The sequence below is a fragment of the Nicotiana attenuata genome, unplaced genomic scaffold (assembly GCF_001879085.1).
Source record: "Nicotiana attenuata strain UT unplaced genomic scaffold, NIATTr2, whole genome shotgun sequence".
NCBI classification, from domain to species: domain Eukaryota; kingdom Viridiplantae; phylum Streptophyta; class Magnoliopsida; order Solanales; family Solanaceae; genus Nicotiana; species Nicotiana attenuata.
Genome location: NW_017675174.1, coordinates 24,235 through 36,094, shown reverse-complemented (window position 1 = coordinate 36,094; position 11,860 = coordinate 24,235). Strand labels below are relative to the sequence as shown.

General features: G+C 36.6%; 2 long non-coding RNA genes across 4 annotated transcripts; one reads left to right on the top strand and one right to left on the bottom strand.

Moving 5' to 3' along the window:
* The first annotated feature begins 754 nt into the window (after positions 1-754).
* Positions 755-4,441, top strand: LOC109219771. Of its 3 annotated transcripts, none has more exons than XR_002066986.1 (3): positions 755-968; positions 1,740-3,804; positions 4,060-4,245. It is a non-coding gene; the product is annotated as an uncharacterized LOC109219771 (long non-coding RNA). The 3 variants fall into 3 exon arrangements; XR_002066985.1 differs by having other exon boundaries at positions 755-978; XR_002066987.1 differs by lacking the exons at positions 755-968; positions 4,060-4,245 and adding exons at positions 3,967-4,059; positions 4,252-4,441 and having other exon boundaries at positions 985-3,804.
* Positions 4,442-9,014: 4,573 nt separating this feature from the next.
* LOC109219770 lies at positions 9,015-11,277 on the bottom strand. Its single transcript, XR_002066984.1, has 2 exons — positions 10,992-11,277; positions 9,015-9,530 (listed from the first exon to the last, which is right to left on the bottom strand). It is a non-coding gene; the product is annotated as an uncharacterized LOC109219770 (long non-coding RNA).
* Positions 11,278-11,860: the final 583 nt, after the last annotated feature.

Here is an 11,860-nt window from a genome sequence, read left to right as displayed (position 1 = left end):
TCATTGTCTTTTTTTCATCGCAATTCAATGTATCTCGCTGTATTCCATGTATTTTATTGTATTCACTGTCTTTTTTTCGCATTGTAATTCAATGTATCCCGCTGTATTCATTGTATCCCGCTGTATTCTATGTATTTTATTGTATTCACTATATCGCTATATGCCATGGATGTATTCATAAGTTTTTTTTAATTAATATAATTTATGTATTCAGATGTATTATATAATTTCTCTGAAGATTGCTATGGTTTTGGGGTATTTTCGGTTGAGAATCTTTTTGTAACTGAAAATACAAAATTTATGTGTTATAATTGAGTATGTTGATTATATTAGGAGTCTATTATGTTAATTGATTCACTTTCCGTTTAAAAACAGTGTAATCCCTTATTTCACACCGTGAATACAGTCAAATACAATAATCTTCCAGCTGTAATCCTATGTTTCACTCCATGAATACAGTCGAATACACTCGAATACAACAACTGATTAGTTGGACTTCCTTGATTCACGCCTATTTTTGCTACCGTATTCATGAATACAATAGCTTAAATACATCAAATACATCTTATAACCACATACAAGATATCTATAATCCGTAATATAGCAAATGGTATCTATAGATGACTAATTACTACTAAAAGATAGTGTTTTATGAAAATTTCTCTAAAATAGATAGGGACCAACCCAATAACTAATTAACCCGGCCCAAGAGACTCTCGATCCGGTCCGACTCCACCTATATCGTTAACGCCTAAAAATCCCAACTTTAACCTACCTCCCAACATACCTTGTTGAAGAATGGTTCTTTGACACTTTCGCAAAAAAGATCCGTTCTTTAATGTTATTTAGCAAAAATCCATTCCCTGGCAATAAAGATCGGTTCTTTGATAATTGTGGATTTTGGCTTAATTAGCCGTGCTTCAATTGAACCTTTTCTTGAATCCTACTATAAGATCTGTTTCAGAAAGGTGAAAACAAGTTGAGTTTGGGTTCTGATTGTTATCTGTTTTTGTTAATCTTATTTGGATTTTGACTTTTAAGATCTATTCAGTAATTCTAGTTCTATGCTATTTTCCCGAGTATCTGCTTTGTTTTCTTTGAAAACCTTCTCTAGTATTGACAAGATCTGAATTTCTTTTCTTACACTTAGCTTTTCATTATTCTAACGTAATCAAGAACATATATTTAAGATCTGTTTTGTTGAAGATTGGTTCTTTTGCAAAAAAAATCCTTTTTTTGGCAATCTTCTTTTACGAAATCGGTACTTTGGCAATTCTGGGATTTTGCTTGATTAGCCTATCAGATTGATTTTTTCTTCAATTTTCTGTAAGATTATTCTCTGTTTTTGTGTTTTTCTTTTTGGATTTCTGTTGTGACTTCTAAGTGCTATGCTATTTTCCTAAGCATCGGTTTTACTTTCTTTGAAAACCATTTCTAGTATTGATAAGATCTGAATTTCTTTCTTTGTTGTTCTTTGTGCTCATGAAGATTATTACACTTAACTTTTCTTACTATAGCATAAACAATAACAGATTTTTATTGTATCTTGTTGTAGTTGAGAAACTCAGATTTTCTTCTTTGAAAATTGGTGCATATCTGATATAATGAGAATATTATTTCCCTTGACTTTCTAATGCTATAAGTTTGAACATACTAAACATACAACTCAATGACCATATTATGCTTATGGGTCATGATAAAGCTGAAAGTTTAAGCTGTTTTCTAATTTCTGTCAATAGGTATGAAAAAATCAAAATCAGTTTTCTCCATTAAGGTTGGTTTTCCTCATCTGCTGCTTGTCTTTGCTTTCCGCTTGTACCTGATGAGTTGCCTTGCTCCTTCAAGAAATTTTCCTTTTGCTCCTTCAAGAAATTTTCCTCGTGCTCCTTCCAGAAGTTTCTTTTTTCTTCCTTTTGGACCTTTACTGGGTCTCTGGATTTACCAAAAATATTCGATAGGACATAAAATATGATGAATCTCCATTGACATAGATAGAAATACTCAGAGTAGTATATTGTGGACCTAGTAGAAAACTATATGACTCTGTGCTTATACAAGAATACAATAAAATCATAGCATATGTTATTTTAATCTTAAAAAGAAAACTGCAGAACAACAAAGAATAGTTTCCTTCGTATTAAAAAAAGAATAGTGTCTTTTTTTTTGGATTACATTAGAATATTTAACCAAATGGAGCTTGTGTTGAGTGCCACATCCTTCCCAAACAGAAATTCTCCTTATTTAGCCCAGCTGCTTTAAAGCCCTTGTAGGTAGTAGGGAAAAGGGGCATGAGTAAGCTGGGATGCTGGCCAAGATGCTGTTAATTAGTGTCAACCTGCCACAGGGAGATGTTATTTCTGCCACCTATGGAGAGAGATATTGTCCTTTTTCTTCACTATCCAAGTCTCGTCCTCAAACTTCAAATCTTCTGGTATTTTTCAATGTAGTCAATAAATCTGTTACTGTTCTTTTTTCTGCTAATTGGTAACGTTCCTCCTTTACTGTTTGTGGTAATTCTTTATACCATAAACCTACACTACCTTGCATTATTCCATGCAGAATCCTTGTGCTCTTTAAACATCCACTTCTTCCTTAAGATGTTATATTTAGTTCTAATTTAGAATACGAACCAATTAAGGACAAAGAGCAATAACCTTACCTCAAGAATTATATATGAAATTTGATAAAGTACAAAAGGCAATAACAGAGTCTAGAATTTCAGTACAAAGAAGAATAAGTTATGCAGGTAGTAGAACATTAAGAATAGGATATAAACCTTAAGGGATAGAACAAGGTTTTTGATCTAACTAAAAATAATATCATTGAAGTACATTGAACCATCTTACATCTTCTTTTCGTAGACCAGCATGAAGATTCTTCTATCTGAATGGTCGTGGAAAAAGAAATGTTTGCCCGAGCTGAAAGATAAAAAATGTTAGAGTTGTTAGTCCAGGACATGGTGCTTTCGGATACTGTTACACTCTGTGCATAATAGAGGTGTCATTGATAACTTGAGAGTTCAATGTTGGTAGTTAGCAAAGTATAGTGTTGCGACTAATTTTTTTTTTAAAGTTCTGGAAAACATCCAATTGAAAAAACAATTCTTTTCCAAAAGTTTTTCAGTGAAACAGTTGTCCATAGATTCATTGTTTTTCAAAAGTACTTGGAAGTGTTAAGAAAGCTTACACGTTGCTTGTGCTGTTTGGGGTGTACATGTATATGTCATTATGTTTCCTCTCCTGCAAAATTCAAATGTTAGTATGCCTTTTGTCTCTGTTATTGTTTTTTTAAAATCTCCGTTGAGAGAGTTTTACCTCTTCAACTGCTTCAACCAGGGCTTTGATCAGTCTTTTATCTTCATCTCTACTAGTCCACTACAAACAAAGTTTGAAAGAAGTTGTCAGATTCAGAGTAAGTCAATATTACTCAAAGCGTAAAAAGCAGATACTTACGGATTCTTCCGCTCCCTTCATGTCTTCTTCAAAAATCCTCTGGAACTCAGTCCATTTAAGTTTTATTAGTGTATCCTGCTGGGGGCTAATAAGAGGAATTGCTGTTTGAGTTAGAGCAAAGAAGGAACCAAAGAATTCTAAAGAAATAAAGCAGAAACGTGCAACAAGAGGAAGAAGAAACCGGTCTTAGATGGAGTACGTGTAAAGTTTGGGTCTGTTTTGGCTGTTGGGGTTTGTCTTGGCTGTTTTGCAGACCTCTAAATGGAAAATCTTACCAATGCTGGTCTAAATGCGGGAAAAGATGACTAAACAGGTTGCTGAAGAGGCGGCTCTTCATGAATGTGAATGGCAGGTATGCATGAAAGCAGAACTATATAGCATGTGTAAACAACCTATCTATCACATTTGCCCTTGAAAAAATTCCCAGGAACAAAATTTTGGTTTTTCTTTTTGCATCTTCTTTTTGGTCAACTGTTTGATTGCATTAAATTGATTTATACCTGAACTGTTCTAGTGGATAGGCAACCTTAAGCACTAGCAGAATTTGAATCATCTTCTCTGGAAAGATCGTTTGAGACTGATCACGGATGTCAAACCCCATTTTCAGGTACTTAGTGTTGTCAGCAAGTTCATGCCTCCACTGATCAACCCGGTTCACCATATCCTTTCCAGTGTTAAGTTCCATACCCGTTGCAGTAGTATAGTTGTCTGAAAATGCATAATATATATATATATATATATGTTAGTTAAAAACTCCCTAACATTTACAATTAGGAAAGCTCTGATTATGCTATTACAGTGGAATTTTTGCAGCGTTCCCTTGATGATGAAGTTGCCTGGAACAGTGACATTAGCCAGAAACTTGTCTATCCTGTAAGCACAAATGTTTGAATATTCAACAACAGATCTTGAACTGAAGCAAAAATGGGTACCCATTTGTACAAATAAATAAATATGAAATGGTAACAAAAAGGGATTGTAAAAATCAAGATTATAAACGGATCTAGCTTATGGGTATCGCTAAAAAAACAAGATATAAACTCATTTTGCATTTTGCTTGTTAACGTAGATGGGTAAAAACACAATTATGGTAACAAAAAGGGATTGTAAATATCAAGATTATAAACGGATCTAGCTTAAATACAAATGGGTATTGTTAAAAAACAAGATATAAACACATTTTGCATTTTCTTGTTAACGTAGATGGGTAAAAACACAATTATGGTTAACCCAAAGGGATTGTACAAATCAAAATTATGAACAGAACTAGCTTAGCACAAATGGGTATCGTTAAAAAATAAAATTATGAACAGAACTAGCTTAACACAAATGGGTATTGTTAAAAGATAAGATATAAACACATTCAGCAAGTCTGTAAACTTAAATGGGTATATACTAACAACAATATTATAAAATGGTAACATAATTTGGCATATGATCAAAGCAAATTTAGAAAGAGAATAACCTGTTGACAATGTTCCTTTCGTGAAAGTAAAAATGTTCACGATCGATGTGGTAGTAAACAGGAATATCCAAATCCATTTGGGGAACAGCAGCGGGGTAGGGTCTTTTCCCAGATATTCTGTTTGGGAACGATGGAGTTTCTCGGGTCCCCCAACACCGGTACCTTTATAGTGGTGCCCGCGGAAAGTACCTGTTGTCCGTATTCACTTTGTATTTACGAGTATATTTCAATGAAAATATCACTCACTCTTTTTCATTTTTTATGTTTATAATATTGACCTAAAATATAGAATTCCTCTCTAAAAATTTGTGTTAAAATCAGTCACTAGATATTTGTATTGCTGGTCCTACTTTAAGGTCTGAGTAGTAACTTCTCTAGCAGGCTAAATCACATTGATTAATTTCTCACTTCTTGCAAAGGATAAAGATAAACTAAAGATTTCAAGATTTTGTGCTTTTAACGTGAAAAGCGCTTTGTGGGGATATTAGTTACTCTTTGTATGGAAATTTTATGTTTTCAGCTAAAAGAAAAGATCATATGTTACTATTGAGTGTGCAATGGGCTTAAAGTTAACACAAGTTGTATAATAGTATTGCCTGCTGTACATGTTAAATCACGGAAATATCTCATCTAAATACTTAAAAACTATTGACGATGAAATAGTTTGATTTCTTAATTATATTTTCAAGATGGAAGATTAGGACGAAGTGGTGAATGGTGATGAAGGTCCACATTAACAGTATAATGTGTCTATACTCTCGTGGAATGCACTTTGACGAGAATGGACCCACACGATCAAATTGGTTTTTAGGAAACGAAGAAAGAAAGTAACAAATAACAACAGCATACCCGGTATAATCCCATATAATAAGGTCTGAGGAGGGTAGTGACTAGTATGTATGTAGATCTTATACCTATCGTTGTAGAAGCAGAGAGGTTTTCAATAGCTTCCCGGCTCAAGAAAAACATAAGCACAACAATAATGACAAAAAAATACGGTAATTTAGAAGATATAAAAAGAAGCAGCAGGAACAACAACATAATAATAAGATGACCGAAAAGAAGAAACAGCTTGTAGTAATGGAAATCTAAAAATAAGAATAGTAGAATATGTACTAATTCTACTGGTATAGAAAAGAAGAATGCTCGACTATCCATTATCCTCCTACCCTCTCCTCGACCTCTGTACCCTCCTATTAAAGGTCATATCCTTGGTAAGTTGGAGATATGACATGTTCTGCCAAATCATCTCTCCCCAATGCTTCTTCGGTCTGCCTCTATCTCTCTTAAGACCAATCATAGCCATCCCCCTCCTCACTGGGGCATCTTGACCTCTCCTCTTCACTTGTCCGAACCATCTCAACACCTCCCTTCCTGCATCTTTTCTTGAATATCTTCATTCTTGATCATATATCTCCTAATATGCCAACACATCCATCTCAACATCCTCATTTCCGTCATTGAGAGTTCTTGATTGGCCAATATTCCGCGCCATGCAACATAATCGGTCTAACAACCACTCTGTAGGACTTACCTTTAAGCCTCGGTGTCACCTTCTTATCACATAGGACACCAGATGCGAGCCTCAATTTCATCCATCTCGCTCCAATACAATGTATGTCATCCTCACCAATCTCCCCATTACCTTAAATTATTGACACATAATACTTGAAACTTTCTCTCTTGGGGATGACTTGCGTATCAAGCCTCACTTCCACTTTCGCCTTATGAGTAACGTTACCGAACTTACACTCCAAGTATTTTATTTTAGTCCTACTCAACTTGAAACATTTAGACTCTAGATTCTGTCGTCAAAACTCCAGCCTAGCGTTAACTCCGTCTTACATATCTTCAATCATAATTATATCATTTGCAAATAATATTCACTACGTCATCTCCCCTTGAATGTGTCATTTCAATTCATCCATCACCAATGCAAATAAAAATGGACTAAGAGTTGATCCCTGGAGCAACCCCTTCAGTACCGAAAAGTGTCCCTAGTCTCCTCCTGCTGTCCTTACCCAAGTCTTAGCTCCATCATACATATCTTTGATCGCTCTAGTGTAGGCTATAGGAATGCCTCTTGCCTCCAAACATCTCCATATAACCTCCCCTGGGATTTTTTCGTAAGTTTTTTCTAGGTCAATAAACACCATATGCAAGTACCTTTCCTCTCCCTATACCGCTCTACCAATATCCTTACAAGGAGAATGGCTTCTGTTGTCGATCGCCCCGGCATGAATCAAGACTGGTTCTCGAAAATAGATACGCTTTTCCTACAAACTTTTATAGTATGGCTTAATACCCCTCTAGTTGTTGCAATTCTGAATATTACCCTTGTTCTTCTACAACATAATAGTTGTACTCTACCTCCATTCTGTGGGCATTTTTGCCGTCGTAATATATGACATTGAACAATCCAGTAGGTCACTCCAAACTTGTCCTTCCCACACTCTTAAAAAACTCCACAGGGATCTCGTTTGGCCCAGTAACTCTTCACCTGCTCATCTTACACAAAGCTCATTCGACCTTCGTAACCTTAATACGCCTACAATACCCAAAATCTCGACGACTCTCGGAGTGCTCCGAATCACCCAGCATAATATTCATGTCTTTCTCTTCATTCAAAAGTTTATGGAAGTATGTCTGTCATCTTTGTCTAATATGTGCCTCTTCCACCAATACTTTGCCTTCTTCATCATTGATGCACTTCACTTGGTCCGGAGGTCACGGGCCTTCCTCTCCCTCGCCTTGACTAGCCTGTATGAATTTTTATCCCCACATTTCTCCATAAGTTTTGAATACAAGCGTTCAAACGTTGTTGTTCGCCATCGTGATCACTAACTTCGCCTCCTTCTTTATTGTCTTATACCTATCCATGTTCCATGTTCGTCCTCTTATCCTTCTTGTCTTGCTCTCCACCAACTTTAGATATGTTGCCTTCTTTACTTCCACTTTCCTTTGGACCTCTTCATTCCACCATCACTCTCCTCTGTGTCTATCAGAGTAACCTTTCAAGACCCCTAGTACCGCTCTAGCTGCTTTCCTAATGCAATCCGCTGTCCTAGTTCACCTACAACTCGCGTCCCCACTACTCGCCCATTGCCATCAACCTTTCCCCCAACTCCTGGGATTTGTCCTTAGTTAAGGCTCCCCACTTGATCTTAGGTTGATCATGCACAACCCTCATTTTCCTCTTTCTCTTAATGTCAAAGTCCATTACCAAGAGCTTATGCTGACTTGTGAGATTTTCACTCGGAATAACCTTGCAATCCATGCATAAACCTCTATCGCCCTTCGTAAAGAGTAGGTAATCAATCTGGGTTTTGGCCGCCGTACTTTGGAAGGGGATCAAGGCTCATCCTTCTTCAGAAAGCTCTAGTTAGCTATCAGCAAATAAAAAGCTTTGGCGAAATCTAATAGCGAAGTTCCTCTGTCTTTTCTATCTCTACAATTGTTGGGCCCAAACGCACACGCAAATATACGCAGTCGACAAGTAATAAAGTGATAAGAAATTATCGTTCCGATAGGGATTTATGATCAACTACTGCCTTAGCTAAACTAGTTACGAGTTATTTGCTCAAGAGATTTTGAGGAAGATGATTGTGGTTTTTACTAACTAAATTATTACGAAACTAATAAGCAAATAAGAGAATAAGATCGCAAGTAGAGCAAATAAATACATGGGAGTGAATTCAATATGATGGGGTATTTCGGGGTTATGGGATTAATGTCTCTCCTATTGCGTTTTTTCCGGTTGATTCAACTGCTTAATCTATCTAATTTTTTGGTTAACAGAGTTTATTATGCTCACAAAGTTCTTTCAACGCTTCGCTCGTCTATTCAAGTCAACCTAATACTACATGTCTATAGAATCAGAATTAACAAGAATGCATGTATATTTCCTGCTAAAATAACCAAGTAAGGCAACTAGAATATGTCTATCCTAATCGCGAATCTATTTTTCGATGCCCGGATTCATGAACTTACTCTACTCAATCTTATATGCAATCTATAGTTCCCACTTTCGAGTTCAACTATAAATTCGTAGATAATATCATATTATTAGCTACGCAACATAATAATTAAGTGCAAGATTGAATAAACAAGCTCATATGATAATTCAAGCAAAATAATCAACCGTCAAACAACAATAGTCAAGTACAACCCATAACCCTAGAATAATGAGGTTCTTAGCCACTCATGTTCATGACAATAATTAGTATATTATTTTTAAACATAAAAGCTATGAATACTAGATGAAAGATGGAAGAATTGATGAATTTTGTGCTCCGTTTGTGTTTCTATGCCTTTGCCGCCCTCAAAATTGACCACCACTAATCACGTTTAGGCGGTATTTATAGGTTCGGGCCGGAATCCCCAAGTCCAAAATAAAGTAGAAAATGTTCAATGCACTGAGTGGGAAAGTCTGTAGCGTGTCCTGGAGCTCGCCTCGCCTAGGCTGTTGCACGGTGCATCTCGCTTGGGACTAGGCATTGCCTGGCGTGGCGCCTGGTTCTGGGCCTTGTCCAATTTTTGCCTTTTCGTGCTCTTTTTGTGTATCTTTGACATCCTTGGGTGCAACCTTCACGCGTTTTTATCCTTCAATGATCCTACACATAAAAACGACACAATTAAGCTCAAACGTCATACAATCAATCATTAAAACACTAAAATGTAAGGTGATCAATGCACTAAAAATATACATTTATAGCCAAACATCAAAAATCAAAACCCCCATGCGCATCGTCATACCCCATTGTGCTCGCTCCGATGTGGTCGTTGAAATTTTCTCCTATGAATAACTTTTCGGTGTGTGGAATACTAAGAACGAACTCGTCCAAACCATCCCAGAAATGCCTTTTTACCACCAAATACAAGCCCCGTTGAGGTGCCTTTTCACTTACTACATTAAATGAAAGCCCTCTAATAACTAGCTTAATAAGCATAAACCTATTGCTCACCCTCCCAACCTCTACCACTTGTTCCATGAGTTCCCCCTACCAAAATGCCTACTCCATTCTTACCCCTCAAGCCTCCCGAGTACCACAACTTAAATCCGTTTACATCACGCGCTTTAGTTTCCCAGACACAAACGATATCGATCTTCCTCTTTGCGAGAATCTTCTCTACCTTTATAAATTGTTCCGTTAAAATTCTTATGTTCCAAGACCCAACTCTCAACCTAGAGGCTCCCTTGCCCCCATTACCACCCTTGCCCCTGCCGCTCCCATCCGCTCTACCTCCCGTCCCACCCAAGAACATGACCTTATCATTCACCAATGCCACTATAAACTATGATATACTAAGCTAAACTATAACAAATAGAGAATCTAAAGTAAATAAATGAAAGCTGATACAAATGAAATCAACTTATTAAATATAAAGACAGGCAAGCAAACATGAACAAGAGGAACATATATAACAAATCAAGAGAGATAATATGCTAGAACTAAGAGTGGCTAATTAAACTAACACAAGGAAGAAGAGTGTCATGCCCCAAAAATTTGGTGAGCCGGACCGACAATCGGTGCCTTAACTTGACCAAGCAAACTCTGCTCTATGAATCTGAAACACTTATGAATACATCTGAAAGGAAAACATATACTCCCTCCGTTTCATATTAAATGAGGTACTTTCCTTTTTAGTCTGTTCCAAAATAAATGACACATTTCTAAATTTGGAAATAATTCAACTTTAAACTCCTCATTTTTCCCATTTTACCCTTAATGAGAAGCTTTTATAACCACATAAAAGTCATGGCCGCACAAAGCTTTACCCCTTAAGCTTTTAAGACCACAAATTTCAAAAGTCTTTCTTTTTTTCCCTTAAACTCCATGCCGAGTCAAACTACCTCATTTAATTTGAAACGGAGGGAGTAATATGTAATTTTCATTAAGAAAATTTCTGATAATAAAACTGCGAAATCTTTTTTCTTTAAAACACAAGCTTTGCAAAAGCTAAGTAAAGATGAGCTCAAAATATAACCGAGGACATAGCATGGTGACTTTTGTTTATGAAAACTCTAAGATCATCTATAACTATAAAAATGGTGGGACAGGGCCCTGACCTACCCAGACAATTGTACACCAAAAAGGAACTAGACTCGCCCTTAGATAACAATGAGGTTCACCAACTACAGTTGACTATAGAAATTGATATCTAGCCGGAGGGTCTGCTGCTCCGAACGTCTTGAGTCTTAACCTTTAGCTCGACTACAAAGAATCGATCCGTCTGTTATAAGCTTCAATCTCGGCTGCCGAACCCTATAAATTTCTTCACTTAATTCTCCCGGAAGGGCCCTTTCGATTTGCTTGAAGATCTTTGATGATAGAAAGAAAAACTTGAGAGGGAAGCTTAGTTTTTCCAAGAGAAATATTTAAAACGAATTCCCAAAGTTTCAGCTTATAAAACATTAAGTTTGGCCGACTTAACCTTGGAGGTGCCACGTGTCCTGCATGCACTTAGGCACTGCGCAGGTCCGTAGTAAAAACCATATAACGCTTTATACTGAGGTCGGATTGAAAAACGATTTAATGGGTTGGAAACTAGACTCGGATTCCTTTAATTGAGTAGGTAATGAACCCCATGAACTTTTATACCTAGGAGAGATACGTGTTTGAAATTGGGCCATGCGCGAGCTTATTTGAAATTTTGGTCTATGACGTAACCCCCGGAAGTACGAGATATTACATTATCTCCCCCTTGGGATCATTTGTCCTATAATGAGAGTCATAACTAAAGAAAAGGCTAACTCTAGGATTTTCTAAAAGTTTCGGCAGAGTTACCTCTGTAAATAGAACTATCTCAAAGCTTGTCAGCTAGCAAAAAGCATATATATGCCTCTTAGGGCGTCACAACGCATAACACACTGAAAATGAGCAAAAAATATTACGTGGCCCCTTTTGGCCATACAAGTTAATAAATAGCTTACCTTCAACTT